Below are 21,600 nucleotides of genomic sequence, written 5' to 3' on the forward strand. Positions count from 1 at the left end.
TGATACTTTTGTGAAGTGGATTGCTAGTGTAAAGAATGAGACTAAGCTAAAAGTTAAGTGCTTGAATTCGGAAAATGAAGGGGAATACATCAGTCGTTAACTTCAAGACTATTGTAGAAATCTCAAGATTAAAATGTTGAAAATAGTCCCAGAGATATCGAAACACAATGGGGTCATCAAACGTATAACTCGTACGTTGAGTGAGTATGCAAAGAGTATGAGGTTAAATGTAGGTTTGCCTAAGATGTTTCGGGCCGATGTGGTCAATACGGCATATTACTTGGTCAACAAGGGACCCTCAACACCGCTGGGTTTCTGAATCTACGAGGATGAATGATGAGGTTAGGAGGTGACTTATGATCACCTTCGGGTCTTTGAGTGTGATGCGTATGTGAAAATTAAAGATGCGGATAGTGACAAGCTTTAAGAAAAATCTAAGAGGTGTACGTTTATTGGTTATGGGGCGGATGAAATGGGTTACCGATGTTTGGTTAACGAGACTAGGAAGGTGATTTGCAGTCATGATGTCACATGTGATGAAGACTCAGTTTACGGCAAGGCGGTGATGGTGAGTCCTAAACCTAATTATGTTACTTTTGATTATGTTTCTATTGATGATCTTGCAGGTCCTAGTGGGAGTTCGGGTAACAATGAATTTTCGATTAACGGTGAGGCATCAGAAGATGCTAATGATGTGGATGGTTCAGAGAATAGTTCCGAACATAGCGAGAGTTCTAGTGATGATGCCCTTGATGATAACACTGGATCACCCATTACAATTTCTCCTACACTAATACGCTCAACTAGAATGCCCAAGACTAATCATAGGTACTCTCCATCAACAGACTACTTTCTCTATACCGAGAATGGTGGCAAAGAGATCTAAAGAATTTATAAAGTGGGAGCTTGCCATAAAAGAAGAGATGAGATCACTTGAGAAATGAGACCCTGTCACTTGTGAATCTACCTCATAATAAATGGGCAATGTAAACAAATGGGTATTCTGTGTTAAGAATGAGTTGGATGACAAGAAGACATAAAATCTTGGTTGACGGTAAAAGGCTTTCAATAAAAGGAAGGAGTTGACTACCACGAGATATTTTCCCCGGTCGTAAAAATGACTACTATTCGACTGGTGCACTGTATGGTCATTTTCCCCGATCGTAAAAATGACTACTATTCGACTGGTGCATTGTATGGTCATTGTCGAGGACTTATATCTTGAGCAATTAAATGTGAAGAGCTCATTTTTACATGGTGATATTGATGAGGAGATCTATATGGTGCAACATGAGCGATTTGAGGTAGAGGGTAAAGGGAAGTGGGTTTGTAAGCTACAGAAAAGTCTGTATTGATTGAAGCAAGCACTTCGGAAATGGTACTTAAAGTTTGATGATTTTATGTAGAGGAGTGGATACATGAGATGCGAGATGGATCATAGTTGTTAATTGAAGAAATCCAAGTCCTCTTTTATCATATTAAGGTTATATATTTATGATATGTTACTTACAAGTTCATACATGCCCGAGATGAACAATTTGAAGAGAATGTTACCTCTTGAATTCGAGATGAAGGATCTTGGTGGTGTTAAGCAATTACATGTCATGAGTATTGTGCTTGATTGTGTGAAAGTTACTCTCCTCAATCAAAATACATCGAGAAAGTTGTAGAGAAGTTCAACATAGATAAAGCAAAGGCTCGCATAATGCGTTTGGGTAGCACATCGAGATTATCGAAGAGTCAATTACCTAAAGCGGATGAAGACAAAGCGGAGATGGATAATATACCGTATGCTTCGGCCGTGGGTAGTGTTATGTATGATATGGTTTGTATGAGACCAGATATTGCCCATGCGCAGGGAGTTATTAGCCGTTATATGTGGAATCCAGGGAAAGAGCATTGGGAAGCGGTTAAATGGTTGCTTAATTATTTGAAGGGAACCTCTAGTATGAGATTGTGCTCCTCTAAAAGCAATGTCATACTTAGAGGTTACATGAATGCTAATTTGTGTGATGTGATGATTCGGGTAAAAGCACTACGGATATCGTGTTTACAATGGGGAAGACAATGGTTAGTTATATGTCTCGACAAAAACGAGTGTTGCTTTGTAGACCCTCGAGGCCGAATATATGGCTGTTGTAAAAGCTACTAAAGATCTTATATGGTTAAAGAACTTCTTGGGTGGGTTGGGCAAGAAACAAGACTATTGCGCCTCATACTGTGACCACTAAAGTGCGGTGGGTTTCATACTCGTACAGAAAACATTGAATTTAGGTATCATTTTATTTGTGAACTCATATAATGATTGTGATTTAATTTTGGAGAAAGTACCTGGAACGAATAATGTTGTTGATATGTTTACTAAGGTCTTAACGAATGAAAAGTTCAGGTTTTGCATAGTCTCGGTCGGTCTTATGATGACTTGATGAGAGAAGATGTCGACTAAAGAGTTAGAGGGTTATAATTTCGATTATAGACCTTGTGTCGAAAGTATGCTCATCCAAAGATGTGTTAAGAGAGAGTGTGTGTGTGTGTGTGTGTGTCAATGGTACTTGGCTGTATAATGGTGGTTACACGTTCTTGGTTAGATTGTTTGGTTGATAGGTTGACGAGTTTGGGTTGTTTAATGTCTCCTTCAAATGGGAGATTGTTGAAGGTGTGAAGAAGATTAAACAAGGAACAAATGTGTGTACCAGCAGGTGGCTTGTATTTGGTAACACTGGATCACCATACACGATCATGTATGTCAAGACGCGAGAAAATGGTTCGAAGGTTTTGGAGCTGTTTGATTTGGGGAGGTCGCGTTTGGCGACTGGACCCTTGCCAAACATGAGGTTCGACGTATCCAGCAAGTCAGGGACGCTAGTTACTTTATTTTGTTTCGCACTATAAATATAATCCTTGAGCTCGAAAAATATAATAAAAACACTCTAGTTGGCCATGGAGTAAACCAATCCAACGATTGAATATAAACACGTTAATTTGCTTGTGTCGATTTATTTTTTGCGTTTATTCTTTCGGTTTTGCATTGTGGGTATGTGATATTGCCAAATCATTTGCGTTGTTTGGATCCTAAAAACCTAACATCTAACATCTGATATTCCCGTTCTTCGATAGTCTGAAAAGAAAAAAACTTATCCGTTTATATAAGTTCTAGATTCAAGGATAAAACCTGGATTGATGTCATCATATCATATATATTTACATAAATCAATTAATGCTCGAAAGGATGTCTACATTCAATATATTTGTGTATCATCATAATCATCAAAAGCAACAACCATCAATCCTCCATTTATCAAAAAGAGATGGTTTAAAACAATAATATATAAAGAATAGTTGCTTTACCATATTTTAATCCTACCCGAGTATCATTATAAAGTTTAGTACTTCTCACATGATCATTATCAATTAGGATTAAAATATAATATCTTACAAACAAGTCAAAATTCAAAACAAAATTTCTTTTCAAAAGTCAAAACATGTTACATTACAACAGCTCACGGTAAATAAAGCCTTAGAGAGGATTAATGATAAAAATTTTCACATTAGTCGGCATATGTGAAAACCTTTGTTAAACTACTTGTATATGAAGAAGCATGTCAATATTTTGCAAATTAGATTTAACAAATGTTTAACCAGAATCTCAAAACACATACATCAATGCAATTGTTATGCTGTTTTTTGTTTACTATCTCATTTTCTTTCTTACCACTTTCTACAAGTGAAAACAGCATTACAAAAACCAATTTCATCACTAACAACCAAACCCTAATCTCAGCAGGAGGCAAATTTGCATTAGGCTTCTTCATTCCTAATAATTCAACAAACAAATACCTTGGAATATGGTACAACACAATACCAAAACAAACAATCATATGGGTTGCTAATAGAGCATCACCAATTCACAAAAATTCGTCACCTATTTTTCGTCTTTCTGAAGACGGAAATCTTGTCGTATTAAGTGACAAAACCGTCGTTTGGACATCAAACGTGTCTCGAATTAGCATAACCGTACAATCCGTAGATGCAGTGTTACTCGATAATGGGAATTTGGTACTCAGACATGGCGAAAATGATGTTGTATGGCAGAGTTTTGATCACCCAAGTGACACATTTGTATCCGACATGAAAATCACCTCAAACGTAAAAACGGGCCAAGTAACCCGTCTTACATCATGGGTAAACGATGAAGATCTGCGACCCGGTATATTCTCAATTGGAATAGATCCGTACGGACATCAAATTTTCATTTGGAAACGAGATAAACCGTATTGGAGAAGCAATGTTTACGCTACTACGCTTTCTTTCGCGAGTGGATTTATAAAATTCGAACAAGGATTTTCAACGTACCTTAGTCTCGTTATATAACAAGACGAAGTTTATCTTGTTTCGAGCATTTCAACAGACACGGTTAGAACACGGTTCACGTTGGCTCCTAATGGGCGGGTTCAGCTACTTGTATGGGTTCAAACCACATGGGTAGTTTTATGGCAGGCACCTTTAGATACATGTGATTTTTATAACTACTGTGGTCCATTTACGATATGTCAGAAAACTGAAAATGTTCCGGTGTGCGAGTGTTTGACCGGGTTTGACCCAAAATCGAGCGACGAATGGAGTGTGGGAAATTGGACAGGTGGATGTGTGAGGAATAAGACGTTAATGTGTGACGATGGAGACTCGTTTTTGAAATTTGAAGGACTAAAGCTGCCTGATTATGCGGTTACGGTTAGGGATAAAGCTAAAAGTGTTAGCGAATGTGAATACGAATGCTTGAAGAACTGTTCGTGTACAGCTTACGCGTATGAGAATGTGACGGATGAAGTTACGATAGTTTGTTTGAATTGGTTTAGAGAGCTTGTTGACATCACAACTAACGTCAGCATTGGTCATAATCTATATGTTCGTGTTCATAACTCGGAAATGGGTAATTAACTTTTCGTTGTAAATGTTAATTTCTCACTTGCTATGTTTAACTGAAAGGACAGTGATCCGTATACCATACCACCAAAATTTATCCATATACCAGCAAAACTGCTTACTGTACAGTATTTTATGGCAAAAGGTGTACGTTTGGCAGGGACACCCCGACCCTGTGTTTCCTTTGGAAACACACCAGACCCGCCCCGAAAGAGTCGGATGCCGGAAAAGTACCTCCACCAGGTCCCCACACATGTGACAGGAGCAACCATCATCCCAGTGCCACAAGAGTTGTATATTCTTGCCGCGACTGGGGATTGAACCTGCGCCTATTTTATGGCAAAACTTCCACATGGCGGGTCCCAGCTACAAAGGTATCGGGTACCACTGAACTATTGCTACATTGGTTACTGTACAGTATTATAATACATGTGTAGTGATAATTTTGGTGGTGTAAGGGTCTGTCACCCTAAACGGAAACTTATGTTCTCTTACATGGTCAACATGCAGTAGATTATAGTCAAAAACGTAATCCGATCCACATAAGGAAAGGCGTGATGGTAGTTACGATCGTTATTTTATCTGTGGGATTGGTTATTATCAGTATCTTTTGCTACTTGTGGAGAAGGAAAAGATTAATAAGGAAAGGTAAACATTAACATATACATAAAATTAATAATGTTTACACTTTTTATTCAAGAGGTGGTAATCGCAACCCATTAACTTATGAATGGGTCAATTTGGGTTATAACTTATCCCTAAAGGGTCAAATTTATTTTCTATATTCCATTTTCAAGATTACTGATTATGGTTATGGTTTACTCAGAGAGAATAAACAAGGAATTGCTTGGATTTGATTCTATTAGTGCCACATCCGGAGATGCTCGTAACAGTTCGGAGCTTGTATCATTTAGCTTCAAAAGTGTGTTGTCAGCAACAAGTTCTTTTTCGGTTGAAAACAAGCTCGGTGAGGGTGGATTCGGTCCTGTTTACAAGGTACAGCTTGTAAAATATCGTAGTTACTAGAGATAGCAATATGGATGTGTTGGGTAATGAGTCAAAAAGGATTTTATATGTATTTATGTATATATATTTTATTACTGTCTATACAGGTTGGGTTAGCCTGAAACACTTTTTGGAATGAAACTATACGTTCTTGTTATCATCTAAGTTTTTTAATTCAATGATTTCTAAACTTTATAGGGCGACTCGTATCATATGTTTCCTTTTTATGTATCCTTCATTTATTTATGGCTCTATTTATTGAGTCGACATCAAGCGTCGATTAATTGGCAACTTGACTGACTCTTAAAGCTTAAATTAAATTTTAGGCAGGATTTAAAACCCATGAAAATTTGATTTTACCATTTTCATGGCGTCTCAATTTTATTTTTAATTAAATTTTATTTTTTAAAAAACTTTTTCCTACTTATTGGCCGGAGGTCCATTCGGAAGCAATCTCTCTATCCGTCGAATAGAGAGAGGGATGACTTTCTCTACTTTTGAGAGTTTAACTCTGGGTGGAGAAATGACTTGTCTTTATTCTCGGATAGGGGAAGGATTGTCTACATCTCACATCCCCCATACACCACTTATGTGGTATTGGTTTTTGTTGTTGTAGTTGTAAAAAGGCTATAATCAACTAGTACATGTGCAAATGGGTTAAATTATAAAAACCATGCAGGGTTCATTGCCTGGAAACAGAGATATAGCTGTAAAACGACTATCAACAAGATCATCGCAAGGACGTGAAGAGTTTATGAACGAGTTGAAACTTATTGCAAAGCTTCAACATACAAATCTTGTTAGATTATTGGGATGTTGTGTTGAAGAAGATGAAAAGATACTAATGTATGAATACATGCCTAATCAAAGCCTAGACAAGTTCCTATTTGGTACATTTTATACTTTCTAACGAGTTCTTATATTCGATAATCAATTTTTTTTGTGTCACATAGCTAAAATACTTTTTTTATAATGTTATTAGATCCATCAAAGAAAGTAAATCTTGATTGGAACAAGAGATACAAAATAATAGAAGGGATAGCTCAAGGACTTCTTTATTTGCACAAATATTCAAGACTCAAAGTTATTCATAGGGACTTAAAAGCAAGCAATGTTCTTCTTGATCAAATGATGACTCCTAAAATTTCAGATTTTGGATTGGCAAGAATTTTTGAGATTAATCAAATTGAAGACAAAACCAACAGAGTTGTTGGTACCTAGTAAGTCCACAAATCATCCTGTAAATAAAACTTACATCTTAATCATATAGACAAAGAGTACAATGGGCGGGTCAAGTAGGTTGGGTAACTTGCCAAAACGATTAATTAGTCTACCTGTCAAAACAGGCCACATTAACCTCACTGTAACTATCTTTTTTCAGAAGTTCCAAAATCCTTATAAATTATTATTAGTGCGTCTAATATATTAAAAAAAAATTTGAAGGTTTTATTATTTTAAACTTTGGGATACTTTTGCCTGTTCAACCCATTAGGCATAAGGAATAACCCGAATGGACCCATTTGGGTTAAAATCTCCACCTCTAATAAATTTATGTCCTTGTTTTATTAATTGCAGTGGATACATGGCACCTGAATATGCACTTCACGGGCGATATTCTGAAAGATCAGACGTATATAGCTTTGGGGTCTTACTTCTTGAAATTGTGACCGGTAGAAAAAGTACAGGTTCCGATTGCACCAGAGATTCTCTTACCGTATCAGAATGGGTACTTGTATCTTCTTTCTTTGTTTTTTCATTCTTACAAAATAAAATAGTTGCAGACAGTTTCAGTTTAACGGTTTCTGATCATTTTTTAGGCTTGGAAACATTGGATGGACGGCAAAGGTAAGGAGATAATCGATCCTTCAATGAGGGACCATGATTGCATTAATTTTGTACAGGCAATGAAGTGCATACATGTAGATGTAGTTTGGACCTTAGAGCATACGTTGTATCTATATTAATGGCGGAAACACTAATTAGAATGAGTCGAATACGTATTAGACTAACGGGATCGAATTAACCAATGAATAATTGATAGAATCGATGCCTAAGACTGTGTATTCGGTTGGTAAGGGTTTTGGGACGATTAGCAGCAAGTAATACGACGGCCTAAGGGTTTATGGTGTGTAACCTAACACAAAACCACGAAACCCGTATTTATACTAAATACAGCGACCATCGGCCGGTGGTCGGGGACCTTCGGCCGATGGTGACAGTCCCTCGACCGATGGTCCCTACCATCAGTCGATGGTCTTGAGCAGCCAACCGACTGCTTGACCTATTCACGACATTATACTAAGCATCATAAACACAAAGTATAAGTGTCCACGTACATATATGACTGAAATATCAAGTACATAACAAATAGAACAATAAACGTAATAGAACTCGGGATTTATGCACCAACAAACTCCCCCTAAGACCTAGTTCTATTCCATAAGTCTTCAGTCATCATACGGATCGATCACCATGTTGTTCAAGTAGCACAGCTTAGCCACTTTAACATACTGTTCAGCCTGTACCCTGTTTTCACGACGATAAAGCATACGGTTATAGTACAAAGTAAAAATATCAGCTTCGGTACAGTTCCTTAACCAGATCGGATCCAACACACGAATACAATCGATATCATCTTCCTTCAGCTTATCTAAAACAATCACAGCTTCCTCAGAACGATCATCATAAAACCACCAACGAAATCTCTGACTCCAATTCTGCGGCAATTTTCTTAACGGAACCTTCTTCATAGTCTTTGCCGGCTTATACTTCAAAATTTGTCGAGATACTCCATTAATAGGATCAACCCTGTACTTAATCCTCGGATACTGTGGTCTAAAATCCTTCCAGTTATTCGAATTGTACGCAATTAGAACTTTCTTAACCAACAATGATGAGCGATCGTTCATTCCACAATACAACATCTTTAACCTGGCAATCTGCATAAGCTCAAAATACGGCAGTGACTTGAACTCATGACCATGTTTGATGTAGTCAACTCCAAACTCTCGTTTAATTGCAAACATGTTGAATTCTTCAATGTATGCCCAGGCCAAGATCCTTCCTTTCGCACCTTTCCTCAAATTTATCATCTTCAAATACTTTGGCTCAAGCTTCGGTTTTTCACAATACTTTCGAATCCTCAAAATATCACGCCAGTCAGCTTCTAACTTCGCAGCAACCTCATCATTATACTTGACTGGCAAGAACCCTTCAGGCAAAACCTCAGTTCTCTCTTTCTCTTTACACCTTCGATTCAAAACTTCGTCATCTGTTCTAAACAACTCCTCAAAACCAGGAAGATCTTCATTCCTATCATTCATATACGTAGGATATTCTTCAAAAGTAACATCTTCCATTAAACCATCAACTTCCCCATCATCGATATCCTTAGAAATCTCAGGGCCAAAAGAATCATCCTCTGATGGAGGATCATCGGACTGTGCGTCAGCAGCTTTAGCTTCTTCTTGCTCTAGACGCACCAGCTCGTCCAGCTCAGCTCTGGTGAAGTTGTGAGGGATCTCCCCCTCCTCTAAATCATCATAAACAACAGAATGCTTGAGCTCATCCTGTTTAGAAAAGAATTCACTAAAACTATAATCAATTTGTAAAGGAATTACTGACAGTGCTGTTTCTTTTGAAGTACCAGGAGCCACCACCATTTGAACATCAGTTTCTCCCTCTGGCAATTCAACCAGATCAAACTTCTCTTCCCAAGCAGTAATCTTAGCCAAAGCCGACTCTGCCACCTTTCTAGCTTCAGAAGCTTCTTTCTTTGTAGCAGTTAACAACAATGATTGATCACCAACTTTCTTCTGTAACAAATCAACCTGAGTTCTCAACCTAGTAACATCCTCAGTTTTCACACGATTCTCTTCTCTCAACTCCTCCACTTTCGCATCCATATCCTTCTTCATTCTCAGATTATCAGCCATAGCTTGAACATACAAATCATTCAGATTCTGAAGCGCAGATGAACTAACTCCTCCTGCTCCTGTATGTGGTGCCTCCGGAGTTGGAGTAGACACAGTCTCTTGAGACAATTGTTGAACAATTGGCAGTGATTGATGTTGCGGTTGAGTTTGTTGCCGTGGCTGACTTTGTTGCTGTTGTTGACTTTGTGCTTGAGTAGGTGCAGTTCTTTGTGTAGCACCTGTAGCAGAACCACCTGGATTCTTCAAAACCAACTTAAACCTCTTGCTCGGTCTCATCTTTGTAGAAACCTGAGAACCTTCATCTTCTACCAGACGTCTCCTCTCACCTCTAGGAGCTTCTTCACCAATACCAGTATTAACATCAACGGGCTCATCAGCCAAACCTCCAGTACCAGAACCACCTGTACCCTGAGTATTCATCGGCTGATCAACCTCTTCATCACTGTTTGCTAGCTCAAAATCAGGCTCATGACCAGATAGACTGTTCTCATTCCTCCACTTCTTGCCTGGTGGACATTGATAATCTTCCCTCGCAAGATGACACACCAGCTTTCCATCACTAGCACTCTTCTTCTGATTTAATCGATTAAACGTAAGATCAGTCATATGTTTCAGCTCGATGACGTCCTTCTTTGATCTCGGTAGATCCATAGTTTGAGCATTAATCATTATCTGCAGGAACCTCGGATAAATCAAGTATTGTTGGCTCGTAACATTCTCCATCAACAGATCAAAGATAACACCCGAAAAATTGAAATCAGCTTTCAGAATCAAGGCAGCAAACATTCCCTGATAAATCTCACTCAGCTCATCAAATCCGCCTTGTAACGTACTCAAACACTTAACAATCACTAAAGACAGATATCTGTACGGTGGAGTGAATCCGCTTCTTTTGATCGTAGCACGTGTAATATCACCAGCATACTCACATCTCAGCACACATCCAGTAATCTTAGTCTTCGACAGTCTCTTGGGCATTTTCTCATCATCCTCAAACAAAAACGTGTTCCGAATAGTATACTCAGATATCTTAACCTCTTGATCACATACTCGACTTACTATCACAGGCTTATTATCAACAGTTTCCACTCTAGCGTTAGCCCAGAATTCTCTCTGATGACAATAATAAGCAGTACATGGCATTGACACCGCAGCAAATATCCTTGAACGCTTCAAGAATTCAATCACAGTCTTGTACTTGCTAGCATTTGGACCTTTGTCATTTAGACACGCCATCAGATTAGAGTTAGGGCTCGCCTTCAACCCTGGAAGACTAGCAGATGTGGGTCCTCCTGATGATTCAGTCTCAGAACTGTGGACAGCTTGTTCTTGATCCATTTGTGCACCTGACATGATTAACAAAAACTGCAAACACAATTCTTAATCAGCGTTAAATTCATGATTAATTAAGTATCACTGATTTATCATCACAGAACATATCACATTAATACGATCACGATTACATAATCACATGTTCAAAGTTAGATCATTACAGACATAAGATACCGTATCAATGCTAACAGGCTAGCATTATCAAATTACACAATAATCTGAAAATAATCAAACATAAACATAACATCAGAATCAATCATCCCATTATGGGATCCTCTGGCACTAACTTTTCTTCATGTTGAATCACACCAAGTTTCTCAAACAAGTTATAAAGTAAAGCTGCATATGGGAATGGTTCTTCTGATTCAAGAAAATCTTTCATCACATGAATGAGAAAGTGTCCCACATTCACTTGAATACCCTCTAGTAGGCAATATAGAAACAAGACTTCAGTACCAGACAGCAAATGATCTCCTTATCTCCTAAAAGTCACATTTCTTTTGATGATTCTCAAATGTATCTCATGTTGTGGCAAGATATCTTCATCACTAACCTCAACTCTACCAGTATACACTACCTTCTCTGGCTTGCATATCCTAACAATAACATCTGACAATCTGAATCTACTGGGAATCTTTCTGATATCTTTGCTAGGGTACAGTATCTTAACCCCAGTATGAGGAACGTTTAACAGGTTTGAGAATTCCTCTAAAGTCCACCTATACTGTTGATTAAATAGACCCGAGTGTACAAACTTCTTCTTACCATCCTCTAAAGCAACATTGGCATAAAATTCTCTAAGTAGAGCAGGACAGTAATAATCCCCAATATCTATGAAAGCCTGACACCCAATCTGTTCCCAAGGACTATAAGTCTGTCGAGTCGCAATGACCTTTTGTTCTACTAAGATTGGTCGATATCTAGCTAGGATTCTCCTACGGTCGATGTTGAACATCCATTGACCAACAAATGAGCCACCTGACATTCTAATACAAACTACAAGCACTAGCATTAGATGGGCATCACAGAAATTATCAGAGACCAATCATTCAATTAAAATTAATCAAAATAATCTACCATCGGTCCAACAGAATGACCATCGGTCGATGGTGGAGACCATCGGTCCGATGGTCTAGACCTACGGCAGATGGTCTAACCACATACACAAACTGGTCAAATAACGACCTTCGGCGGAGTGACAAGATGTCCGGCCGATCGATGGACACCATCGGTCGATGGTCAGAGACCCTCGGCCGGAGGTAGTTCATCAGATCTGTGAATCGAAATTGATCAAATCGTCCGATTTGACGTTTCTAGTTCAAATTCCTGTTATAACAGATGCTAAAGGGGCCGTTTATCATACATCAAACATCAATTTCAACAGATCTCAAATAAAACTCATCCGATTTAAAGTTTATACTTCGAACACTAAATCATCGATTACAAACAAACGATTAAGAGTTATGTTACCTTGTTTACGGTGCTAAGATCACAAAGAAAAGATGAATAATAAAAACTGGATCAAAACCTTTCTCCTTAACTTCAGAAAAATTAGGGTAAAATCACACAATTTTGGCCAGAGTGACTGACCCGTTCATCGCTGGGTCCTTTTATATCCTGTCAGTGACCATCGGCCGATGGTCAAGTCCGTCGGTCCGATGGTCTTGACACTCGGGCGAGGGTCTGAGTCCATCGGCCGGATGTAAAGACTGTCGGCCGGTGGTCTGACATTTGAAAACTTTTAAAACTTAACACTTTTCAATATCAGACTTTTACCCATTTACACTAACTCCCCGTGGGACTGATCTCCACAATAAAAAACATCACGCTTTGTTCCTTTAAGCTCAAAACAACTTATATTCAAAACAATAAGAAACCTAAGGTTCCTTTCACAGTAAACCTTACCCAGAACTGAGTTGTGGACTTAAAAGATGAAATATAAATGCACATGCAACTAACACATGAATGCAAACTAATTCAGAAATGCATGCTCATGCAAATACACAAAGCAAATAACTGTACAAGATCAAGTGTATCATGATCAGCAATATAATAACAGATATAATCAGTAACATTTAACCTTTTAGATCTGTGGATAATAAACCTTTAACATCAGTTTCATAAAGCATTAACATTAACAAATTCATGATGTTATCAGCATAGGAACAAATAATACTGCTTATCATCAGTCACACTTCCAGAAGAATAACATATCTTTTTGTGAGTTGGCATATAAAATTGATTGAATCTTTTTGATTCGGGGATCAGAACTGAACTATATTGACATGTTATTCCATAGTTCATTCACGAACTTATTCATTAAAGCATATACAGAACAACCTTCAAATATATCAATAAACATTCATCAACTTTCACCCTAGACTTCGATGATCACGTTAGATTAATTACTTTAACATTTTTCAATGTCAGATTTACATCACAAAGTCAGTCCTCGTTTGAGATCGCACGATTTCTCGGGTAGAACAATTGAGCACAAACCTGTTGACGCTGTCCTCTTATCACATCAATGTACTTTCGATTCTATTGAACAGAACCATCTCACGATGTTTCTAGCAACCCTGTCAGCCTTTGGCTTCTACCTTAAACTTATACCTTTCGTTTCAGATAACATTGTTAATCTCAAATTTATTGCATACTCTGTTAAGGACGCATACCGGCCGCTATAAACCCCATACTTAAACGGAAATAGTATGATGTATGGTGTTGGATGGATGGAAGTGATATATATATTTGAGTGATGGAACGCTAAGATACCTTCCAGAAGATATTCCCTCTATCCAGGTCAATAGGCACAATCCCATATCACAGACAAAAGATGTAAAGTTCACTAATTGAGATGTGAACTAAATGATTTAAGTTCTCTATATCTGATGATCTGATAAATTCTCCCCCTCGGATGTAGATAACAAAATCGTTCAAATAAGTCTCCGATTGGAATGTATGTTGTCTCAAACATTGATAACCGAGGAATCTCTGAAACTCTGTTCAATTCTTGATCCATGATTCTCTTGAAGCTATGTAGTGCATCATGTTATTTACAAATTGAAATAAATACATAAATAAACATAAACAATCCATAACTTGCAATTTTTTTTTTTTTTTTTTTTTGGATTTTCTGATGTTGCATTTTCTCCTTACAATACATAAACAAAATAAATAAATAAATGATTACAACTAAACATGATGATGACGCACCACTGTCTTTGACATTTGTTATAACTGCACGGAAAACCAATCTTCGTATGTGGAAATCTAGAACCCGATGATGTTGCCTTTTAAAAATCATTCTGTGTCTGTGATACAAAACTGCACTTCTCAACCCTTTTAGAGAAAACACCTCCCTTTGGGTACCCGATATGTATGTTGTTGGATTTCGGTCCAAGTAATAAAGGTAAATAGAAACAAGTATGCATCCTAGACAAAATATGCTCACCTTGGGGACTCACAAAATTATCCTTTTGCTACCGAGTATAAATCGTAGTAGGGGAGACCTCAACCGTCTGTCGAGTTTCTGTTCAATCATTTCTCGGTACATATTCAGTGATAAGTAGGTGACTACCCTCAACCGCTGTAAACCTTTCCACGATTTCCTCATCATGATATTTACGCGTTATTAGTGTGATCATCTCTATCTAGAATTAGATCAATAAAGTTTACCAACATATTATCAATCATCCTGTATTACTTGTTTTTCACAACTTACATGTCAGTTCAGTATTGCAATCACTTCCCCACAAACATAACAAGCAACTCATTTTCTGATTTTTCACTTTTTATGGATTTTCTATTTTTCTAATTTTTATTTGTTTTTCTGGTTTTTCAATTTTTATGGCTTTTTGATTTTCTCTGTACAAAAGCATAAAACTATCTAAAAACATAAGCAAACATGCAAATTTCAGTAAAAACTAATCTATCATGCAAACGAAAAATGCAAATGATCTAGAAGCTATCATGCAAAACTATTCAAACTCTACAAGCAGTTTCTAACCATTCACAACTCAGTCTCAGGCTTAGATTCCTCTGTGTCAGGAACCTCAGTTTCAGGAATTTCAGTTTCAGGAACTACATCTTGAAGCAACTTAACACCTATCTCATTTAATAGAAATTCAAAAAGTGGTTTATCAAAAGCTTTTGTGAAGAGATCAGCCCTTTGGGCAGTAGTGTCAATTTGCACTACATCAATTAACTTTTTCTCATAGCAATCTCTAATGAAATGGTATTTAATCCCTATATGTTTCGTTTTAGAGTGATTTACGGGATTCTTAGTGACAGCTATGGCAGCAGTATTATCAACATAAATAGGAGTGTTAGAGATTTTCAAACCGTAGTCACGTAGTTGCTGTTGTATCCAGATAACCTGTGATGTACAGCTGGCCGCGGCAATATATTCTGCTTCTCAAGTGGACTGAGCCACTGCTGTATGCTTCTTACACTGCCAGGTTACTAGTTTGCTACCAAGAAATTGACACCCTCCTGATGTTGACTTGAAATCTTTCTTGCAACCTCCATAGTCTGAATCACTGTACGCTGTGAGATCAAAACCATCCTCACACGGATACCATAACCCTCAGCTAACATTGTTCTTGCGGTCTCAATCAAAGTCCTGTTCTTTCTCTCAGCAACACCATTTGACTGTGGTGTATAAGCAGGACTGAACTGCTGTTGTATCCCCTTTTCGTTACAAAACTGCAGCATCTGATTGTTCTTAAACTCCGTACCATTATCAGTACGAATCTTTCTCACTTTCAATTTATATAAACTTTCGAGCTTTAGAATCAGCACCTTAATATGCTCAAAAGTATCCGACTTATTCTTCAACATCACCACCCAAGAAAAACGTGAATATTCATCAGTAACTACCAAGCAATAGGATTCTCCTGTGAGAGTTTTACAGTTGACTGGACCAAAGAGATCCATATGCAACAGCTCCAAAGGAATGTTAACAGAATGATGCTTTTTGGTAGCATGTGACTTTTTCGTTTGTTTCCCCTGTTTACATGGAAGACACACATCAGGAATATGAAAACTTTTAAGATTAACACCCTCAACTAATCCATTGTGGACTAGATTGTTCATCTTCCTCAGACTCAAATGACCCATACGCTTGTGCCATATGATAGACTCTTGTTCAGTAGCTTTAGAAACGAAAGCCTGATGGCCAGTAGCTTCCTTTACATGAGCCTTACGCATGTCAAGGATATAGAGATCCTTGCATCTGGGAGCAGTCATCAGAATCATGTCTTCCGGAATAACAAATTCTTTCTTCAAAATATAGCATTGTTTATCATCAAATGCTACTGTATACTTCTTGTCAGCAACCTGAGAGACTGAAAGTAGATTGTTTGACATCTGCTCCACAAAATTAACCTTATCAAAGCTGACATTTTCATTCGCGATTATACCTTGAGCAGTAATAAACCCTCCTTCACTACCAGCAAAAGAAACCGGTCCACCATCCACTGTTTTCACATTAGAAAGTAAGGACAAGTTCCCTGTCATGTGCCTGGACGCCCCACTATCAACAATCCATGTACTGCAGCGTGGATTGTAGGCGACCTGCACATTAAAGTAAGAGGATTAGTTAGAAAGGGCAACCCATGCCCTAATGGCAGTGGGTTTCCCGTCAATGCCAACAATTGGCAATTCCACCCATTGTCCCTTGGATCCCGAAGGACCTGCAGGACGTTGAACACCCTTCACCTCAGATTTTGGTCTCCAAACTGTATTTTTAGGCAATGGTTTTCTATAATAATCGTTAGTTTGAAAAACCTTTGAATCAATTACTTTCACATTTGAATTGTGCACAGGAGAAGATGATCTTCTATAAAAAGAACGATTTGGGCTGAGATCAATCTTCCTGCGGGGTGTCTGTCTAATGGGTCCACAATCCACAGCCCTGTGTCCCAGCCTCCCACATTTGAAACAGTTAACATTATCAAAATCATTAACGTTAAACAACCTGCGTCTAATCGGTGAAAACTGTCTCCTAGGCTGTTCAGTACGTTGTCTAATCGTAGGGGGTGTCAAAACCTGTTTTTCAACAGTCTGACGCCGACTAGGCGGAACATACTTGGACACTTTCTCAGAATTAGAACTCCCACCTTTAGGTGGTTGTTCTACCTTAGGAACACTAACCTGCTGTTTTCTTGAATTATTTTCTTTAACAAACTTAATAGGAGTAGACAAAGTGGTCTTTTTCTTACTCTGTTTGGGCCTTTCTACACTCTTTGTCGGCGTCTTAAGACTCTCACTCCTATTCTCACTGTGTTTTGGATTCTTAAGAATCGTAACTGGCTTAGTCACTGGCACAAATGGTTTGCTATCTTTCTCAGTGTCTATGTCAGTATCAGACTCAGTCTCATAAACAACCTCTGTAGGGTTCTTAGAATCAACAACCTTACTAGCACTAACTACTGGGGTCTCCTTAGGTTTACCATATGGTGGTTCCACCACTGGTTCCTTAAACTTCTCTACGGGCTTATTAACATACTCACCCATAAGAGGTGGTGCAACCTCAGAATATCCCAGACCCTCCCGTTTAGGATGATTAAAAGTCTGAGTCACATACGACATCCTCTGCCAGTTATCTATTCTAGCTTTCTCAGACTCATATTTTAACTTAAAAGAATCCTTTTCAGCCTTAAGAGTCTCTATTTGCCCCAAATACATTGTGATCACCTTTTCATCATCTCTAATGGTTGATTTCATGTGACCTATTTGGTTTTCTAGAGACTTAATCACCTCAACATATTCTTTCTGTTTGTTAAGGTAGAAAAGGGCATCTTCATAGTTCTTCTTGTTGGTCTGATTTTCTAAGCTTAGGTTCTTAAGGTCAGTCCTAAGTTTAGGGCAGGTCTCACAAGTAACAGGTATTTCACTTAGCTTAGAAATAACGCATTCAAGTCTTTCAATTTCCTGTTCATAACCAAAACAATAAGCACATTTAGAAATTGAATCAGTACATACCTTATCGTTACTGGAAGTATTAGCCATAAAAGCATAGTTATTCCTTCCATCCTGTGATTCTGCATCTGACTCTGATTCGTACTCCGAACTTGTGCTGTCCGAATAATCAGCTTCATAACCTTCCTTACCCTCACTATTATCTGAACTAACTTGACTTTGAACCGTCACAACTTTCTTATCACCACTCACAAAATCACGGTTGAGCAAATGACCCAACTCTTCTCTGAACCAAGTACCCTCATGACAACTTTTACCTTCTTCTTCATCGGATGGATCAGTAGTAAACTCAATGTCTGACAAATCCTTGGCTTTCCGGAACTTATCATACAGTTGTTCCTTAACCCTCTTTCTGAAACACCATTTCATAAGCTCCTCAGCTCTCTTTAACCTTGCATCACACTTGCACACGTAGCATGTGCAGTTTGGATTATCTTTACCCTTACAACCTGCTCTTCTTCGAACTACTCTTTCTTCCTCAATTTCAGCCGGACTCTTTCCCATAAATACAACATTAGCTTTCTGAGCATCAACTGGAATAGACCAGTCACAAACTTCATCAGGATATATTGTGGAACCAGTTAAGGCTTTAGGTTGAGCAGAACCAGATGATTCCTTCTCAACAATGACGTGTTGGGGAGTCACTGAGATGGTTGTACTAAGAAAAGGATCATGATAACCAGCCTTTGGTGGTCTAGTACAAGTCTTCTTGAAGTGACCAAGTTCATCATAGTTGTAACATCTAACCTTCGCCATGTCAAAACCAAACTTAGAATCCCTGTTTAAACTCAAAGATCGTTGACCAGTTCTCTTTAAATACTTCCTTGCACGCCTAACAATGCTACCCATACAGTACAGAATGTCCATCCTCTCTAGCTCATCTTCATCGATCTGATCATAATCTTCATTCTCGAGATGATTGTTAAGAACATGTCCACTAATCATATCGTTGTAAGAGTTAACAACGATAGCAGCTAAAGCCATGTCCTCCTGAATGGACTCAATAGATCTTTTCCTGATATTGTCAGTTTGAAACATAGGACTCTGAGTCTGAGTCTGAGGTGGACTCTGAGTCTGCTGAGTCGGAACGTCCTCAATCATCTTAATTGTAGAGTTCTGTATTTTGGCATTAAAGTAACCAGATTGTGACTTTGGTGCAGATATCTGATTTGCATTTGCTGTGATGTACGCTGTCTGCAATGGAGCATGACCAGAAGAAGAAGCACTAGATGTGACATTGGCTGCTACAGTACCAAGCCTTTTCCTTTTGGCCTCAACCTGAATATCCTTCTCCATTAACTTTGAAGTAAATGCAGTCAATGTCAAAGGACGTCCAGAAGCAACATATAGGTTTTGGATCTTCTCTACTTCATAATCCCACTTCTCAGGAAGACCAAGTGCCAACACTTTTATTGCCTTATCATCTTTTACCTCAATCCCATAATCCGTCATCTCGGCAACCAATAACCTGTACCTTTCTAAAGTCTGGCTCAAAGTTTCTGTTGGAAGGGCTGCAAACACCTTCCACTCATCCTTCAACACTTTACCTTTAGTTGCTTTATAAGTAGCAGTACCCTCAGTTGCGGACACAATAGCCTGCCAAAGAGTATATCACGTCTTATAACGGTTCTTAAACTGACCGAAGATTTCCTTAGACAAGGCTTGCGTTAACTGAGCATAACACCGACACTCAAGATTATACCCTTCGCGTTCTGCGGGATCAAAATCATGAGTTTCTTTAGGTTCACCGTCAGCCCCTGATGGCCAAACAAAAGGAGTCTCAATACACTCCCAAAGTCGAGAATCTTGTCCATTAAGGTAAATCACAAACCTAACTTTCCATTCTAAAAAGTCTTTTAAGTTTTCAAGCCTCGGAACTTTATTGTTAGATCCTGATTCACTTTCGCTTAATAATAGTCTTTGAATTCCGGGTGCAATAACAAGTGCACTGTATTCGTTTGTTAATTTCTCGTTTGTATCAGACATTATTAACTGATTAAGTGATTAATTATGAATTAATTAAATTATTCTGGATTAAAAGAGGATCGGCCGATGGACTGAGACGATCGGTCGGAGGACTGAGACAATCGGTCGATGGTCTAAGGACGAACGGTCGATGGTCTAGACAAACGGTTCAAGGTTATCACAAACTGTCCTCCGGTTCAACTTAAGACGATCGGTCGAGTGTGAGTGACTATCGGTCGAAGGTCAAGACACTCGGTCGATGGTCAATGACGATCGGTCGAGGGTAGTTCTTACGTATCTGGGCAGAAAAAACTAGGGTTTTTGGCCAAAACTCAAATTTTGATTGATTCTAACGTTCTGGACTCAAACAAAACCGATGAAAACTTCACAAAAACACCTTTGAACACAAAAACACTCGAAAACACTGGATTTAAACGTAAAAGTTCCAACCTTTTAATTGAAACCCGTTTTGACACAAACCCTAATCACAAAAATCAAAAATTCGACTCAAAAACGTATGGATCAGCAACACAAGGCTCTGATACCACTTTGTAGATGTAGTTTGGACCTTAGATCATACGTTGTATCTAGATTAATGGCGGAAACACTAATTAGAATGAGTCGAATACGTATTAGACTAACGGGATCGAATTAACCAATGAATAATTGATAGAATCGATGCCTAAGACTGTGTATTCGGTTGGTAAGGGTTTTGGGACGATTAGCAGCAAGTAATACGACGGCCTAAGGGTTTATGGTGTGTAACCTAACACAAAACCACGAAACCCGTATTTATACTAAATACAGCGACCATCGGCCGGTGGTCGGGGACCTTCGGCCGATGGTGACAGTCCCTCGACCGATGGTCCCTACCATCAGTCGATGGTCTTGAGCAGCCAACCGACTGCTTGACCTATTCACGACATTATACTAAGCATCATAAACACAAAGTATAAGTGTCCACGTACATATATGACTGAAATATCAAGTACATAACAAATAGAACAATAAACGTAATAGAACTCGGGATTTATGCACCAACAATACATGTAGGACTTCTTTGTGTACAAGAAATTATGAATGATAGGCCAACAATGTCGGAAGTAGTTGTTATGTTGAGCAATGAAACCGCAATCGTTACATTGCCCAAAAAGCCTGCGTTTACGATTCGTACAAGTTCCCAATTGTCGAGTAGATACTCTAATAACGAAGTTACAATGAGTAATGTAGAGCCTAGATAGAGAGCTATATATATATTCATTCTTTCGTTAATATAACTGTTTTGTACTATAGTCCATCTGTTTTAACCAGCTATCAACAATGGAATAATCTCAAATTTTAAAATCTGTGTGGTTCTTGTCTAGTGGGAACTTAATTCCGCACAAAGATATGTACAATCGAAATTACTTAAAGTATCAAAACCTACATATTCAAGAAAATATTCTTAATCATTAAT

At 38.3% G+C, this 21,600-nt stretch overlaps 1 pseudogene; it reads left to right on the forward strand.

Annotated features, from left to right (window-relative positions):
• The first annotated feature begins 3,663 nt into the window (after nt 1-3,663).
• On the forward strand, nt 3,664-21,385 carry LOC139859724 (G-type lectin S-receptor-like serine/threonine-protein kinase At1g11330; annotated as a pseudogene).
• Nucleotides 21,386-21,600: the final 215 nt, after the last annotated feature.

This window comes from Rutidosis leptorrhynchoides, chromosome 7 (assembly GCF_046630445.1).
Source record: "Rutidosis leptorrhynchoides isolate AG116_Rl617_1_P2 chromosome 7, CSIRO_AGI_Rlap_v1, whole genome shotgun sequence".
NCBI lineage: Eukaryota > Viridiplantae > Streptophyta > Magnoliopsida > Asterales > Asteraceae > Rutidosis > Rutidosis leptorrhynchoides.